Consider the following 13,862-nt stretch of genomic DNA (forward strand, 5'->3'; position numbering starts at 1 on the left):
AGTTATTTAATTTTTGGACTCAAGTTCTAAAGCTTACTTGATGCCTATTACAGGGTCTATGCTTTCTCCCATTTTATTTTTTCATTAGGATATAAAAATAGCCATGGGAATGCAATGTATTTCATTATGTTCTTAGAGTAAGGAGGGGTAAATCTAAATTGGGAGAGCATCACTAATTTTCAAGCAGAGTAATTTATTCTGCAGTATTTAAATGCTGCAATTTTCACACTCAGGCACATGCTGCCACATCTATCTTTCCCCGGGACCAGTCTCTGTCTTGCTCTTTCCTTTTCATCTGTGAGGGGTTTTTTTGGCATTTTTTTTTCATAAATTCGACAGATGGCCTCTTGATGAATCCTTGATAATACTGTCATGTAAAGCAGCTAAGGCTGGAAATCATCTCGCAACAATTTTTCATTGCTGAGAGAAAATTGAACAGAGACAAACATCGCTAAGTCCCTAACAACAGCGACCAAAATCCACTTCTTATAAATAAAGAGGACAGGCTTTCTTTGTAGTGCTCAGGCTCAACCACCAGTATCCGTGTAATGCCCCTTGATTTTTTTTTTTTAAAATACTACTTTTAGTGCATCCTTCAAAGCCTAGGGTTTTTAAAGTCTTTTGTTGCTTTCATATTCAGAACATTTTCCAGGCTCTTAATATGTTCTTCCTCCCAGACCCCCTCCTCCCAGGTCTTTATAATTGTGGATCAGGTGAAGTTTGCTTCCCCTCATTTCAAGGTCATGCACCACTAGGACCATTTTCCTGACTCAGAGGGCACGTAATTTCACAGCCGTGTAGTCCTCATTAATCCACCCTGAGTGGGTGCTCAGGAAGTTCCAGATCACAGATTTGTTTTTGTCTTGTTCTCTGACTCAGTGCTTCACAAAAGGATTAGATTAACCTCCTCTTGATTGTATTTATATCTTACTGCATCAGGGTAGAAATAAAGTGATTTCTCCTCCTCTTGCTGCCGACCTCCTTTCTCTGCTTCTGGGACCGACACAATTCCATTGCAAGGAAGAGTCGGTTAAAGGGAGCCTTACAGCAGCTGCAACACATTGCAGTCTATCTGAGCACATGGCGATTACTGCAGCTTCAATGCTCGATCTCTTCCCACCCCTAGGCCCTTCTAGTCTGCTGTCATGTCCTTCTGAAAAGCCATCCAATCCAAATCAAGGTGGAGCACATGTCCTCAGCCAAGAGAGCAAATAGTGGAGGAATTCCCTCACAAATGAGCCTTGCAGAAGAACGAAATGGTGATGTCTCAAACAGATATGGGGAGCTGACACATTGCCAGTCATAACCTCTTCCTTGTCGTGTGTGATGTTTGTCATTGTTAAAGTTTATTTATATGGCTCTTCGTTACAAAAATATATATACCGTATGGTTTACAAAATTAAAACAGTAAAACCAATGTGTCAATAAAATGACAAAGGCATAAATCCGGAACAACAAAACATTTCACATATAAATGAAATGGCAGAAATAATGCACAAATGCTCCAGTGACATACATGATGCTCCCAACTTGCAAGGCTCAGGTAAGTACACTGATAGTGAAAGGAAATCACCGAAGGCATCTGAACATCTCTGAGTATGGGGAGTCCAATGAGCAGAGTGCTAGAATGCAGAGAGACCTCTTCTGGGTTACAGCATACCAGGCAGCACCCATTAATGTCACCACAAGTGGGGCCCTACCCAACAGATCTCAAAGGCTGTGCTGGTAGATACTGGGAGAAATCAAAGTCTTTTGGGACTTCATATACAAGCATCAACACCTTGAGCCTGGAAGCATAAAGGCAGCCAGTGTGGGTCATGCAGAACTGGTGTAATGTAACTCCAGTTTGAGGAGGCATTCAATAGTTTGGCCATGGCATTCTGCACCAGCTTCAGCTTCAGAACAGCCTTCAAGGATAGCCATACACAGAGTGCATTGCAGGAGTCCAAGAAAACATGAATCACCAATGGTGAGCTGTTCCAGTTCAGTCACAGCTGGAAAACAATCCTTAGCTGAAAATAGGCACTCCTAGCCACTGAGGTCTTTAGGGCTTCAAATGTCAGTGTTGGATAAAGGAGTGGCTTCATCTAGAACAGGACATCTACCCATTTATTGGACATGGAATCCACTCACAAAGTGCCTTCAGGATTCATCCTCAGTTCACTGGCCTTCATTCATCCTATTACTGCCTCCAGACCCTGGTTCAGCATCTGCACAACCATGCCTGATGCAGATGGTAAGGAAATATATTGTTGAGAATCATCTACAGATTGTGGGCGTCTTGCTCCAAATCCTCGGATGACCTTTGCCAGAAGGATACATTGGTAGATGCTATCAAAAGCTGCTTAGTAATTAAGGATAGGAGATATTGAAATGGACTGGAGTGGTATCAGGGATGAGCTAGGAACTGTTCTTGGACTGGTGCTTACTTCAGGATGATTTCTTGCAATTCTCTATGTAGCTATGAGAGTATGCAAGGGGAACTTAGTACTAAAATCACCAAAATGGAGGACCACATGTATTTGTCATGGTTAGTTGCAGGTTATTAACATTATTAGACATTATTATCCGTTGACAGAAATGAGGCTGCCCAACCCTGCTTTAATCTTTATCTGTGAACAATACAGTGGTACCTTGGGTTAATAACTTAATTTGTTCCGGAGGTCCGTTCTTAACCTGAAACTGTTCTTAACCTGAGGTACCACTTTAGCTAATGGGGCCTCCCGCTGCCACCGCGCCGCCACCGCGCCGCCACTGCATGATTTCTGTTCTCATCCTGAAGGAAAGTTCTTAACCCGCGGTACTATTTCTGGGTTAGCGGAGTCTGTAACCTGAAGTGTCTGTAACCTGAAGCATCTGTAACCTGAGGTACCACTGTATTCCTTGTTCTTAGCAATAGCAACTACATATAGCAGTGGCATATTCCTTATGCTCCTCTTGGGTCTCAATACAAAGAATTCAAAGCCTGTGGATATGCTGTGCCCCTCTCCCTCATCTTTCCCAAGCACACCACTGCTGCTTTCAGGAATCCTAGAAACCTCTTTTTTTAAGCACTTAAATGCAACTGCTAATGGAAATTCATGATTTTAAATAATTTACAGTTCCATCTGGCTAGAGGAACACCAGGTGGAGACTGCAGATCAGGATGAGTCTAACTGAAGTGAAATCTTTGCTTAAAATATTAAAGCTAAAAACAAACATTTTTAGTGTCCACTGCAGTGAGCCCTCATCTCTTCCGTTGATTCATATTCCCCCAGAAGGTGATCGGTTACTCTTCCTGGGCTACAATTGCAGTAGTTACTCAGAGCAGGTGCCTCATGGTGATGCAGAACAGAAAGTAGGAGGAGCCAAACACACAAGAACTTAGGTTCATGTGTTTCTTCAAGAATTTGTTTGGTTATTAGATTGTCTGCCATGTTTACTGCTCTCCCAGGTTGCAACTTAAATCACTAGGTGCTTATATGGAACATTTGGAGAACTCAGCTGGATTTTAGAGTGTTGTTGTGATTTTCCCATAGTTATGTTGTTGCCCACTGGATCCTGTACTAGCTAGTCCGCTCCAGCAGGGCTCTTCTTATAATTTTATGTACACCAGCAGCCAATCATGGAGGGTAGAGGAAAACACCCCACCCACTCCCATATCGGAGGCCATAGATAATTAAAAGCCAACATGAAAAAGAAAATATTATTTCCAAACATAGGCAATAATAGCTCCAAGTGAGCCTCCTTGGGAAGAACATTCCATAAGTGGGGAGCCACCACTGGAAAGGCTCACCAACCTCTGTCACCAACCTCTGAATCTCCTGTGGAGGGACCCACAAAGAAAGGCCTCAGATGACAATTGCAGAGTCTGGGTTCATTCTTATGGGGAAAGACAGTCATTGAAATATTGAGGTCGTGAACTCATAAGGCCCACTCAAAGGCCTGCACATGTATTTATTTTGCTTAGTGTACATGTTGGTACATGTACCATCTGGTAGCAATCCAGTGGGGCAGGGACTGATGTTATGTGCTCAGACTATCTTGCCCAAGTGAGCAATCTAGCCTCAGTCTTATCTAGTTTGAGCTTCGGTTTATTGACTCTCATCCAGTCCATTACTGAAACAAGACATTAGTTCATCACATCCATTATTACACCTGCAGATGTAAATACGACATAGAGCTGTGTGTAATCAGCGTATTGCAGACAAAATACTCCAAAAACCTAGATTCTCCCACGCAGCGGTTTCATGTATGTGTCAAACAACATGGGAGATAAATTTGAACCCTGAAGAACCGCACATTGGAGGCTCCATAGAGCCAAACAGCACAGGCTTCTGGTCTACTCATAAGTAACATAGCACAGGTGGTCAGTGGCTGGGTTTCCTGGTGGTCAGTGTTGGATAATGATCCCAATGGAGTTCAATCGCCAGTCTTTTTTAAGGGTTTTGTTTTTTTGACCCGCATGTATTTGAATGATACCTGGTACTTTTCAACCAATCAAAGCCTAGAGCTACAATATAACTAGAGAAGTTTACTGTATCTTTCTACTGTCTAAAAATCTTGTGGAGGCTTTGGAAATTTTGGTGGAATGGAATGCTATTTTTTAAAACAAGTAATTCCTCATCACTTAAGAGCCATTATTTTCATAAACAGCCCTTCCCATATTTCATTAATAGTGATTCCTGTGCTGTCTTTGGAGGCTGAGGCAGAGCTAAGAGCTCTTCATCAGTACACATGAAAGAATTTGTGTCTTGTAAATTTGCATCTTAAGTTTCTTTATTATGGTGATGTACAATAGGTGACTTTAAATGACCTTCTTGTTTCCATCCCCTTTGGGAAAACAAACAGCAATCTTCACTCCAAAATTCACTCTACACAATATCATTAAAGGGAAGTAAACGAATAACACATAGATTTAAATGTTTACTGGTTTGTGTCAGTGTCGGGTAATACAATGAATAATTCATATCAAACTAGTAGAATGTAGCATTTACATAAAATAATACTTTGCAAATATATGGTAAGTACTAATTACTTGCCTTATTTGCCATGACTATGATATTAAATATTCATAAAAATGTGATTATTTCTTTGATTTGGCAGGCATTTAGATTTCTCTACAGCTTTTCACACTGCTAATTTTAATCCAGTAAATTATCTGGAAGAAAACAGTATGCAGCCTAAAAACTGTTCAAAATTCACTCCCAACATTGAACACATTATGGACGTAATGATCCATTACAGCCAAACTTCAAGAAGGTCTTGAAAGAAACTGAGAATTAAACAAAGAAATATGGGGGCCATCATCATTATTTATCAGATATATTTATTAGTAGTTTTATTTCTTTTTGAATTCTTTTACACCCACCTACATATATATATGCACACACACATGCATGTATGCACTCACTCACACACTCACGCACATATATCACCCAAATATTTAATGACTATGTTTTTATATAGATTATCATCTGCTCAGAAGTAAAGCCCATTGAGTTCTATGAGACTTTCTCCAAGGTAAATGGGTATAGGATTGCCCCTTATTGAAAGATATGTACGCACTGTGATTGATACATGACATCTGGATCATTTCCACCAGTTGCACAATGGCAATCTTTAACATTTTTGTAGCATTTTATCATACTGCCATGGGCATGGGGTTGGACTCCCCCTACAGAGAGATAAGGTTCGTGACTCTGAGGAGGTGGCAGATTGAGGGAGAGAATTTCCGTCAGCATGAGCTTCATAATACTTCCCCCCTGTACGTACACACACACACACACACACACACACACACCTTTGTGCCACTGGAGTCCCTGGAGCAGTCCTGCCACTACTTCTATCACCTAAGAAGGTTGCTCTGCCCTCTTGCTCAGCCTCCAGGGACTCACTTTCAGATCTGACAACCAATGCCATTGGAGCCAATGACTGAAAAATTAGGCAGGAATCCTTTAAACCACAAGGGGCTTCCCTGATGGTGAGTGGCAATAGCCACCCTGGCTGGACAGCTGCCTTTCAGTGACTTCCAGATCTTAACCGAAGCAACAACTCAGTCTTCTTTGCTTAAATTAAGGTTAGGAAACCTGTGGCACTCCAGATGTTACTGAACTCCAACTCCCATCAGCCCCAACCATCCCTGGTCAAAGTTGAGGGCTGTTGGGAGTTGGAGTCCAATATCATCTGGAGTGCCACCAGTTCCCTATACCCAAAGGGTGCTCATCAATAGTTCCTCTTCATCCCGGAGAAGAGTGACTAGTGGGGTGCCACAGGGTTCTGTCTTGGGCCCGGTCTTATTCAACATCTTTATCAACGACTTGGATGATGGACTCAAGGGCATCCTGATCAAATTTGCAGATGACACCAAACTGGGAGGGGTGGCTAACACCCCAGAGGACAGGATCACACTTCAAAACGACCTTGACAGATTAGAGAACTGGGCCAAAACAAACAAGATGAATTTTAATAGGGAGAAATGTAAAGTATTGCACTTGGGCAAAAAAAATGAGAGGCACGAATACAAGATGGGTGACACCTGGCTTGAGAGCAGTACATGTGAAAAGGATCTAGGAGTCTTGGTTGACCACAAACTTGACATGAGCCAACAGTGTGATGCGGCAGCTAAAAAAGCCAATGCAATTCTGGGCTGCATCAATAGGAGTATTGCATCTAGATCAAGGGAAGTAATAGTGCCACTGTATTCTGCTCTGGCCAGACCTCACCTGGAGTACTGTGTCCAGTTCTGGGCACCACAGTTCAAGAAGGACACTGACAAACTGGAACGTGTCCAGAGGAGGGCAACCAAAATGGTCAAAGGCCTGGAAACGATGCCTTATGAAGAACGGCTAAGGGAGCTGGGCATGTTTAGCCTGGAGAAGAGGAGGTTAAGGGGTGATATGATAGCCATGTTCAAATATATAAAAGGATGTCACATAGAGGAGGGAAAAAGGTTGTTTTCTGCTGCTCCAGAGAAGCGGACACGGAGCAATGGTTCCAAACTACAAGAAAAAAGATTCCACCTAAACATTAGGAAGAACTTCCTGACAGTAAGAGCTGTTCGACAGTGGAATTTGCTGCCAAGGAGTGTGGTGGAGTCTCCTTCTTTGGAGGTCTTTAAGCAGAGACTTGACAACCATATGTCAGGAGTGTTCTGATGGTGTTTCCTGCTTGGCAGGGGGTTGGACTTGATGGCCCTTGTGGTCTCTTCCAACTCTATGATTCTATGATTCTATGATTCTATGATATAGATGCTGCATATATCCAGGTGGTAACTCCATTGGGTCCTACTTGGAGATCTCTAAGGTACTCCTCTTTTTTGGAATTCCTGCTCTGCTTTTCTGGTGAGGAACACTCTTCAAGGAACAAGAATATCTGTCCATGGTCCTGTTCCTTGGCTTGAAATCATGCTCGGCTCTTATGGCCCTGCCCACAAACTCTGCCCAGAGCAGAATATATACTCATATCGCTGTAGCTTTGACCTCTCTGTTACCACAGCTCACTGCAATTTGTTCCCACTCTCTTCCATATCCATATATTTGTGCCATTTTAGTAAGCTTCTAGTTCCCATTGCACTGTGGCCCAAAGGTATAAAATATATGGGAACCGTATTTTATAGAACTGCCTCATGTACTTTCCCTAAAAGACCTTCAGAGAAAGGCCATATCTCAGTGGTAAATTCAGTAAGACCCAAATTCAATCCTTAGCATCTCCAAATGTAAAAATAAAATAAAAAATCAGATACCAGTGAGTAAGAAAGACCTCTGTCTGGGCTTTGGAGAGTCCCTGCCATTTACTCAGTATAAAGCAGCTATATCTCCTGTTTTAAGAGAGGATGTGGTGACAGAAAAACAGTAGGGGAAAGGAATACAGTGGTACCTCGGGTTGTGTGGTACCTAGTGGCATAGTGGTACCTATGCTTCAGGTTACATATGCTTCAGGTTACAGACTCCGCTAACCCAGAAATAGTACCTCGGGTTAAGAACTTTGCTTCAGGATAAGAACCGAAATTGTGCTCTGGCGGTGCGGTGGCAGTGGGAGGGCCCATTAGCTAAAGTAGTGCTTCAGGTTAAGAACAGTTTCAGGTTAAGAACGGACCTCCGGAACGAATTAAGTACTTAACCTGAGGTACCACTGTATGTCGGGATGCGGGTGGCGCTGTGGGTTAAACCACGGAGCCTAGGACCTGCCGATCAAAAGGTTGGCGATTCGAATCCCCACGGCGGGGTGAACTCCCGTCGTTCGGTCCCAGCTCTTGCCTACCTAGCAGTTCTAAAGCACCCCTAAGTGCAAGTAGATAAAAAGGGATCGCTTTCTAGCGGGAAGGTAAACGGCGTTTCCGTGTGCGGCACTGGTGCTGGCTCGCCAGATGCAGCTTAGTCACACTGGCCATGTGACCCGGAAGTGTCTTCGGACAGCGCCGGCTCCTGGCCTCTTGAGCGAGATGAGCACGCAACCCTAGAGTCGGTCACGACTGGCCCTGATGGGCAGGGGTACCTTTACCTTTTCCTTTTACCACTGTATGTCACACACACAAAACCTCATGGCACACAACAGCAGTCTCAGGTCTATCCTGAACTGTTTGGTGAGAAGGTTGGCAAATTGCAAATGGGATTTTCTCAGCACTCCAAACTATGCAGAAGGTTATTGGCAGCTTATCCCACAAACCCTCCTGATTCCATTCAATTTCATGAGAGGCTTTAGTTTTGCTGATTTGCTGAGCCTTAGATTAGACATAAAGAAGTGGAAGGGAGTGGTGGTGGGGGAAGCTAAAATATAAGGAATCCAACTTTCATTTTGTTCTACCGATTACCAGGGAGCCTGTTTTGATACCAACATGCAGTCCTGAAAAAATGTGAAGTAATAAAGAGAAGGAAAATGCATTTGATGCCTTTTGTCCAAGGAACATTTTTGTCATCATTCAGTTCATGCAACCAGAAGTGATACAGGTTTAGGGGACAGGTCAGGTTGGTGGAGGATGGATGGGCAGATTTGGCCCCCCTCCCTCATCCTCATTTCAGAAATAAAGTACTGCTAACTGGTAGAGGCAAAATAAGCGCCACCATTGAATATGATTCCACAAATATGACTCCACCTGCTCACAAAGCCATTGTAGATCAACAGATACACCCAATTCTCAATAGGCTTACTAGGTAGATTGGCACACTGACAGTAGGTTCCTCGGAATTTTTTAGTGGACACGGTTATGTAAAGCCCTGCTTGTTGAGGCAAGGCCCAGATGTAAGTCAAGAAGCTATGAAATCTCTTCATTTCTCTCCTCTGATAAGCCATTCATTTGAAACAAGCATTTTTCTTATGTTGAAAACAACCCTCCCCCCCCTTTATGTTATCTTGGTTGGGGGGGGGGTAAAGACCTTGGTGGTGCTGTGATCCCATAAGCTGTGTGGGGGAAGCCATATTCTCCGCATCGAAGAGAGGCCAAAGGAAAATGGCACAGACGAGGTCAAAACAGTTCACATGGCATATGAGCATCTGTGTGTGCCATCTGACAGGTCCAAAGGCAACTTGTGAGCTGTCTGTACAATATGAGGAGCTTACCAGAGATCTAGATGCTGCTGCTCGTAATGACATCTCCCATAAAGAAACTTGGTGAAGCTGGCACTCTGCTCACACATGAGCTGCAGGGCCGGAGCTAGGCTTTGCTGATGCCCAAAACATGGGAGGGAAGCGATGGATAGACAGACAGCCGCAGGGCAAAAAGTAGATACTATTACACAGTCCCATAAATTTTACAATAATTTTACATTAGGAAAATAACTGCTATGATGTGTGTGTGTGTGTACGGAGGGTTAATATATTTTATTTTATGTATTAAATTTATATCCCGCCCTTTTCCCTGAAGGAGCCCAGGGCCCCAATCAACAAGTGACTATGCAATAAAAAGATTTTCTAGGTGTTGCTGACCTCCAACTCCCATCCCTGGCTATAGGCCATGTTAGCTGAACCTTTTGGAAGCTGAGGTACAACAACATCTGAAGTACCTCAGGTTCCCTTATTCTAGGGTGTGACAGAACATTGGCAACTGCTTTATTTTTTAATTTATTATTATAGATCTTGCTTTACCATAATTGAAACTCTTATCTGTCTTTCAATACTTCTTTCATTTACAGAGGCATATAACAGATTTCAAAAACTAGTTATTTGTCGCTGTCCTTGTAGGCAGCCAGATCTAATGTAGTTGATCTTAAATGTATTCTAATTTGTTTCCTGAGAAGCGGGAAGCAGTGGAAGAGTAACATACTAGGAATTGTCTGTTTGTGCCTTTCACCCATTCAATTACTGCATCATTTTCCTTCCTAAGAGAGCTCCTCTGCGTTTACTTTTTCATTTTGTTAACTTGGACTTTCAAATTGCCTCTTACATTTAACAGCTTTTCTGAGAATCTCAAATGTGAAGTAGCAGTTTTTTTTCCTCATTTGGCACTTGCTAAATTATGATGTTTTCTCCAACTCTTAGCTCAAAAGCAGTACGGATTTATAGACATTTTTGCGGGGTCAATTCTGTGTCTTCAGACAGGGCCTAACCAATCCATGATATAATTCAGCTGACTTCACTGATTTAACAAGCTAAAGGCATTTATCTCAATGTGTTCTGCTCTGTATGAGGCAGGAAGTAACTAGCAGTAGCATAAAAGAAGGATGGCAGAGATTATCATAATGCATGTCAAATGTTGGAAAATATATATTGAGCACGAGAAACATGAATATCCTAGAAGCACCTGGGGATTATCTCCCAGGCTATACTACCTTTGGGTTTCTTTACTTTTCCTAAGCCATTTGTCTTAATTATTTATATTGCTATCCCTTTTTCTGACATGAATATGTATTTTCCAGGTAAAACTGCATGTTACCAACTTGAAACTCCTTGGTGGAAGGACATGATATGTTTGGCAAAATGATGAAACCAAGGGCATTTAAAAGCAGATTTTGAAATGGTGCAAATTCCCTGCCAGACACTCCACACTCAAAAAAGGTCAAATGAATACAAAGTGTGCTTTTCTCTTTCTTTAACACTCTGTATCTGTAGCAGTTTCTCCAAGGGGCCAGTAGTTCTTAGCAGCAGTTCAATTTGCTTGATTTCAGCCTCTGTGAGCTTGTGACCAGGACTTGTAAACAGTGGCATTAATGAGGGCATTGTGTGCAGGAGGCCCCAAGTACTGTTTCATGTTGTGCGTAGGCCCAAGAGACATGGACGATGAGGGAACTGCTGCAGTGACCTGCAACACCTGTGCTATATTTGTCTTCTTGCCTTAGAATGTGCAAAACTACCGCTGCAGCAAGTGCACGCTGGTTGCCTTGCTGTAAGGAAAGGTACAGCAACTTGAGGAACTGGAAAAGATGAGGAATTTCTTGATAGAAAACAGTGGACTGTCCTGGAACACAGGTGTGGTGCTCCTAGGAAGGAGGAAGAGGCCAATTGCAGAAGACAAACTCCTGGAGGAATGTGACACACAGAAGCAGGACTATCAGGAGCCATGCTGTGTCACTGGAGCTGCAAAATCGATGCCATGCTCTCACCTTGGACACAGTTCTGGGCCAGAGGAGCTAAGAGAGCAGTTGCAGACCTCAGAATACACTGAGGTGGCTGTGGAAGCTACCATGTACAGAACAATTCCTGCCACTCACCAGAAGAGGAAGAGACATATGGCCATGGTAGATGACTCTACCGAGGAGAACAGAGACAGCAGTGTGTGGAGATAACAGGATGTCCTGGAAGGTGTGCTGTCTCCCAGGTGGAAAGATTCACAATTCACAGAGAGGTTGCCAAGTCTTGTAAAGCTAAGGGCATTTATCTCAATGTGTTCAACTGCACATACACAAAAACATCTTGAGGAAATATTTCCTTTTTGCATACAGCTATCATTCACAAGCCATTAGAGAATGTAGGATAAGTTTTTGTGAAAAGCAAATGCAACTTCTGCAAGAAACGTTTTTTCTTTTCTTCCTTCCTTTTGGTTCCAGACCACACTTTCTGTTTTTCTCCATGAAAAGTAATTCATTATGGTTCAGGTAAATAGCACGTACTTTCAGTATATAGCAGTTCACATTCCAGCTGGGTTTCAATGCACTTTACAAATATAACTAGTGAGTTTGGCATAATTATAGCACAGTGGACACTTTGGTAGCTAAACACATGGTAGTTGCATGCCAGTATTTGAAATGCTTACATTATTTATTTACATTTCTATTAATAGGAAATGTAAATGATTGCAATATGTCATTTTCCTTTATTTAGCATTTCCACTTTATGTTTTATTTTATTTTTTAAAATGTTGATTTAAGATGGTCTTTAACAAATATTTAACTGTTGAATTTCCTGCCAATGAATTCAATATTCAAAACAAGAAGTATTAAAATTTCTCCTCTCTAAACCAACCAACCAACCAACCAACCAACCTGAAGGTTGGTCTATATAGGCCAGGCTTCCTCAAACTCGGCCCTCCAGATGTTTTCGGCCTACAACCCCCATGATCCCTAGCTAGCAGGACCAATGGTCAGGGATGATGGGAATTGTAGTCTCAAGACATCTGGAGGGCCGAGTTTGAGGAAGCCTGATATAGGCTATTAACCGAGAGAGTCAGAGTGTACATCTCACAGGGAGCAAGTTCCTAGATTTTAAATTGGGAAGAGAATTACAGCATGATTGCCCTGTACTCAGTTATTGGGAACCCTCTTGCCAAGTTTGGTGATAGCATCTCAAGAGGCATCTGAACCCATAGGGAACAGATGGATGGTCATACACAGAAACCATTTTCCAAAATATATAGTAGATAAGCAATAATATCACCACATCAGAGAGATTATAGAGCACAGAGGTGGTGCTCTTTCAAAGCTTGGTTGCATTTAAATCACTCCTTTATCAGAATGAGCTGAACAAGAAAAATAACAAAAGCAGTGAGGGATGGTTGGCAAGTTGCCTAAGGCACTGGCCTGAAAGATCAACTTTGACTCTACTGAGTCAAAGAGCAACTGGAATTCTGTTCTTTATCAAGAGAAGATAATGTCCCTGAATCCCATGACTCCACCTGACATAGCCAGGGACATCAGGTTCCCTTGCTGCACAAACCCATAAATATCTTCCTGATTCCCTTCAATAAGCACAAGCTAGAGGTTAATGCTGTGGGGATGTTTGATTCCCTGCTGTTTTAAATAATTTCATGGGAAACCTAATGCAGTAGGACACTAGTTTGGAGAGGTTATTACCCTCATCAGATTACAGCACTTTCCCCCTTTTATTTTCTGCCAATTTCCTGGCCTCATCGGTCCTCTCCCTTCATTTACCACAAATGATTCTTCAAAATGACACTCCGTGGTTGGATGGAGACAGTATTGGAGAAAACTTAATCCCTAATCAGTGGCCTGTCAATGCTAGTAGTAGTGTGAATCTTTCTTTTAGCTTCGGCTTGCTTGGATGTAGAAATCCACGGTGTTTGTTGTCATTGAGAGCATATTTCCTGCCCTCTGGCAAGGATGTTCAGAGATGGAACCCTGGGAACAGTGATGGATAGCACCCAATTGCTCAAGAGTGCATGTGAGGTCTTCAAAGCCTATCAAGGGCCATTGCACCCTAGATAAGAGAAAACAGTGCATGTTTAAATAGTTGTCAATATAGGGCAGAAGTATGAGAGATTCGAAATGGATATGTTGGCAAAGCTTGAAAAAGAACTTCAGCAGATTGAAAAAGCCACCTCAAAGTCCAAGCCTGAGAGAAATTCTCTCCACTCTTTCTATCAACCCCCTATCCATGAATACCCACCTTCCAGCCCCTTCCAGCACTGACTTCCCCACTTCCTTGACTAGTAGTGGCTATGGGGGTGGGGAGCAATGGTGGGGTGCTTGGGTACAGGAAGTTCTGTTCCTTCT

The sequence above is a fragment of the Podarcis erhardii genome (genome assembly GCF_964252035.2).
Source record: "Podarcis erhardii genome assembly, chromosome: 8".
NCBI lineage: Eukaryota > Metazoa > Chordata > Lepidosauria > Squamata > Lacertidae > Podarcis > Podarcis erhardii.